The 5438-nt window shown below is 39.7% G+C and overlaps 1 pseudogene; it reads left to right on the plus strand.

Moving 5' to 3' along the window:
* The first annotated feature begins 512 nt into the window (after nucleotides 1–512).
* LOC147722668 (uncharacterized) lies at nucleotides 513–1788 on the plus strand (annotated as a pseudogene).
* The last annotated feature ends 3650 nt before the right edge of the window (nucleotides 1789–5438 follow it).

Genomic DNA, 5438 nt, shown 5'->3' on the forward strand with positions numbered 1-5438 from the left:
CAGGCCCTGTTATATACTAGGGATGTATAGGTAGGTTTAATACACCCTACCCTATACTCTACTAGGGATTTATAGGGTGGGTCATGCCAAATGTAAGTGCACCCTTTTATATAGTTTACCCTAATGCATGTGTGTTTTCACTTGAGCTTTCAATTTAACACTAGGCCTGGTAAGACAGAGCCTTTAACACCTTGCCTGCGGTGCTGATTCTTCCCCGGTGCTGAACATTCCATTTGCGGGTGTGGTCATGACGGAACGGTTCCGTCATGAGCACAGCGCAACCGATGCTCATGACGGAACCGTTCCGTCATGAGCATCGAATGGGTTAAGACTTTTTGGGCTTTATAGAAGTCCTTCTATTCCACTATGGCCAGGATGGGTGAGGGGGCAGTCCAGTGAATGAGAGGAAAGTAAGCAACTGATATGTTTTATTTTCTTCACTGAATACAATATGAATCTACATGTTAAGTGTGTTCGGTATTTTACAGAGTACTTTAAGGGAAAAAAAGGCAATGTCAGATTATGAGTCAGGTGAAGGTGCTGCAGAGGAATTCTTCACATCGGATAGCGAACTTTTATTCGGATGCAACATCTACATCGCAGGTAAACTCCTTGCAGGAGCCACCCAAGAAACAAGCAAAAAAGCACTTTGTGAAGTACAGGCAGAATGGGAAGTTTCACACCACAACAACCGGAAGGTGTCAGAAGATGTGTACAAGGCCAGGTGCAACCTTTGCAATAAAGACTTTTCCATTGCCCATGGAGGAGAGGGTGATATCAAAACCCAAGAGGCAGGAGAACAGCATAAGAAAAATGCCTCAGGCAGGATGAAGATGGCCACATTTTTATCTTACCTGCAACCTAGCTTCCAGCCAGACGTAGCCAACGTAAGTAATTGCTTGCTTCATCATACTGTAACATAGGTTTTATGCAATTCTCATACACTCTTATTGCTTGGCCACACTCTAAGACTCCCAATCTGAATAGGCGAGGCATCTAACAATTTTCTGTTACTTTCTTTAAATGTGCAGCAGTGTTTACCTAGTCAGGTTGCCTTTACCACATTTTTCTCACTCTGTTTTTATTAAGAGCACATCATAATTGCTTTTGGGTAACCAGCTGACACTTTAGTTTAAATTTGAAGTTCTAAGCCCAATTGTGGACACTGTTTTCTTCGACCAATGGAGATTTTCTTTGTGTGCTTATACCTTTGTATTCTTTTTTAAAATTTTAGGTCACAACTTCAGAGGTGACTCAGGTGTACCATGCTGTGAAGCATCACATCTCCTACCACTCCCTGGATTGTGTTATCAAGCTAAGCAAAGTAATGTATTCTGACTCATCCATTGCGATAAAAGCATCCTGTGGCTGCACAAAGGCATCCAGCCTCACTATGAATGCGCTTGCACGCCTATTGTTGCAGCAAGCACAAGAAGACTTAAAAGACGGATATTTTTTCCGTTGGCAGTGATGCCTCAAATAAAGGTAACATTAAACTCTACCCACTTTTGTTGCAGCACTTTGCTGGATTTCTATGAGGATGCAGCAGAGACTGCTACAGCTATTCCATAGCAGATCACAACAAAATTAAATACCTATGGGTTGAAAATGGAGCATATTGTGGCATACTGTGGGGACAACTATGGACGTCATCATTCTGTGTTCCAGCTCTTGAAGGGAGCAAATGGAAACATTCTGCCTGCAAACTGTTCTGACTATATCCTGCATAATTGTGCTAAACAAGTAATTAATGGACTTTCAATGGATGTAGAATCCTTTATTCTATAAGTCTACTGCCATTTCTTTTCTTCCGTAAAGCGAACAGCGGAGTTGAAAGAGTTTTTCTCTTTTGTGGACATAGAGGGGCAGCCTTTGTTTCGGCATGTCCCAACACGGTGGCTCACGTTGTTCCCAGCCGACTGTTAAAGTGCTGGGCAGCACTAAAATCCTATTTCCTTTCCATTGGGCCAGACAAAACACCCAGAGCAATATGGGATTTTCTAGGACTTGAAAGTGGGGAGGACACTATGTCTCAAGGCGAGGTTTACCTTTAATTTGTGCACGACACTTTGGTCACTTTCAACATATGTATCCTGCAGCAGGGGAAGGATGAGCTGAACGGTCCAGAGGTAGCAGGCATCTTCAGAATATTAAGAAACAACTTAAAGGACAGAGTGAGAAATCTGTTCTTTGGTTTCCAAGTCCACAGCTATTTCATGTCCCATGACTCTGAGATGGGCGCAAGCATAAAGAGTGATTATTTGAAATTTTTGGAGCGCTCCTTTAAGTACTTAGAAAAATGGTTTGATTTTTCAGAGAGCCATTATTTGTCAGCAATAGAACCATGCTGCTTAAAAGAACTCTCACTTTCCAGCAGCTCTGCAAAGCTGCTGAGGCAGTTAACTTGAACCGGCATTTGGAACTGCAAAATGTATTTAATGAGTACAGTATAATTGTTCCTGCTATGTTAGCTGTGGCAGGCCCAGACTTGCCATGTGTGCAGAAATGGCTGAATGCTTTATCAAAGTTGACATGTGATGTCCCTCACATAAAAAAATAATATAATGTATACTTAGTTTGCCAGGCAGTAATGCACCTACTGAAAGGATTTTTTCTCAGTTGAAGTTCACCTGGACTGACACACAAAATAGGTGTGATGTGGATCTTGTTAAGGCAAAATTGCAGATCCAGGTGAACATGAAACAATTGTGTGCTGACTTCTACCTATCAGCTCTTAGGAACAAAGAACTTCTGAAGTGTGCTAGTTCAGAGAAAAAATATAATTTCAAACATTAGCACTAAAACTAATATTACAGGGGTCAAAGTCCTGTTATTTCCGTGGTCAAATTTTGCTTGGTGTGGTGTACTACTTTTGAACCTAACATAAACTTATTTTGACTTGAATTTATGTTTGTTGTCTGTTTACTTACATACTATTGCACAACCTAGGGGCTGATTCACAGAACTAATCTGAGACAAAATCCTAAACTTACTACTTTTGGTATTCAGAGAAGGCATTTAGTAGTAGTAAAGTTGGCATTCTGGAGGCTGGTAATCCACAGAATTCTTAGTGAGCCTCCGTTTGTACTGTCGGGTATTTCTCGGGGTATTTTGACTTTTTCCTCTCGCCTAAAGAAATTAATTCCGCCCAAATTCTGCCTTCAAATAAATAACCTGCAGAATTTAGAACGTAGGGACTTACCCTAATTTACTCTACGCAATATGCTTTAAGACACTAACCGGCTGAACTTGTGGTGCATATAGACTATTCACTCTCTACTGAAGTGCATGTCCGTACCAAAATAGACAACTGCAGAACATCTTGCTCAAAGTGTCAGTCTACTTCCTAATGTCTGCATGATTAATCCAGCTTTTCAACTAACAGTGTTTGACTTTTCATAAGCTGTATGTGGCTGTAATTACCATCTCTATTCATTGCTGCTGACACAAGTTAAGCTCAATACCCAACAGAAAGTGTGAAGGACTAGAAATACAGAAACAATTACTACTAATAATAAGAATGGAAGACGTTACAAAGCATACTCTGAAAACGCATGCCTTTACAATTCAGTTTCTACATCACAACAGCCTTTACAACGCATACATCTACATCGTATGCCATTACAACCAATGTTTTAAAAATACATTTACAATGCTTTCCATTACATTGCATTATGCCTTTACAACGCATACCATTACAACACATACCAGTACATTGCACTAAAGGTAAGTGGTGGATAGTGTAGGGGTAAAAATTACTTTTCTAACTCCAGGGGGTGCAACAGTAGGGTAAGTGTTGGATAGTTCAGGGGTAAAAATTACTATTCTAACTCCAGGAGCTGCAACATTAAGGTAAATGTTGGATAGTGTAGGGGTACTATGCGTTGTAATGGTATATGTTATAATGGTATGCGTTGTAATGCCTGCTTTGTAGTGACATGCAATGTACTGCCATGCGTTGTAAAGGATGTTGCGATGATGTAATGACTGTGTTTTAAGTGTAGTGTGATGTAATGACTGCATTGTAAAGGTTGTTTCCCAATAATAATAATAGCTCAAGTATCAAGGCTATATTCCAGAGAGAAGCTATTCCACTGTGTAATTCAGGTAGAGAACCAAAGTTAACTCTTGAATGTTTGAAATTGGAAATATTGAGGAAGGGTCCATATAAGGAGTTATTTTGTGCTTTGTGGTTTTAGGTGCTGGGAGGTCCCTATCTGGAACATTTCGCAAGATTAGGCACAGCAGTGACAGTCTCTCTCTTTTCTTCCCATTCCCTTTCCCCCTCAGTACTGTGAGAAGATATATATATATGTCTAGTTCTCAGTGGGTGGTTTTGGGGAGTTGGTAAAAGCTCATTGGCTTCTGTACGGTTCAGCCCTCCTGCTCCTGTGGAAGACTAAGTTCTGGTACGTGGTCTTAACAGCCTGATTTTTAGAAAGTCTAAAAAACATATATACACGTATTGTAATTAATGATTGTGATCAGTAGTTTACTGATATAACATATAAAGTGACTTTCCTAGCAATTTTATGGCTGGACACTGTTTTATTCTATTTTCCATGATCACAAAAACGGCGACATTTGCAAATACGTTGGAGTTTGTGAATATCACATGACTATGGGAGAAAAGAATTTAATTGGAAAGACACTTTTGATTATTCTAGAAATTAATTCCCCACTCAATTTTCTTTTCTTTGGATTTCCAGTGCTGAGATTAGAGGTTCACATTTCTACACCTGCTCTATTCAATTTGAATATAAAGTTGGCTTATTTTTTGGAAGTTATTTCCAAATAAAATTGCAAGTCTTGGCAGTAAAGAACAGCAGCCACACCTTGATGAAGACAGTTATTAGAAGGAGGTACCTCCAGCAAAGCAGCAATCAATTACTTTGGAGTTTTTTTTACCATCCCCTCCGAGGAGAAGAAAGTGGTAGCTATGCATGTGAAGTGCTCATTATGCGAGAAGATCCTCTACAGGGGTCCGTCCAAGAAGTATTTGTATGGCACAATGAGTATGTTGTATCATTTGAAGACATATTGCTCTAAGAATTTGACCAGAGAACAGAGGCAGCGAGGTGGAGGGGATCTGTATACCTCTACTGCAGAACCACTTTGGGACCTCGTAAACCTGCACAACCATTATTTTGATACTTTTTTTTTAATGAGGCCTGTTTTCTCAGTTTTTTGTTTTTTCTGTTAAAACCTTATCCAGTTGCCATTTTATATGTATAAAATAAAAACAAAATGTACAAAAACTAAACAAAAAAGTATGAAAGAAACAAAGGTTTTCGTTAGAATCACACTTCTTGCTTTAAAAAGGATACACTTTATGTGCGTGTATGTGTCTGAAACAGTGTGAGTGAGTTTCTGTAAGTGAATGGGTGGGTGCATGATTGAGTAAGTGCATATGTAAGTGGTTGAGTGAGTGGATGTTT

This window comes from Lissotriton vulgaris, chromosome 4_1 (assembly GCF_964263255.1).
Source record: "Lissotriton vulgaris chromosome 4_1, aLisVul1.2, whole genome shotgun sequence".
Lineage (NCBI taxonomy): Eukaryota > Metazoa > Chordata > Amphibia > Caudata > Salamandridae > Lissotriton > Lissotriton vulgaris.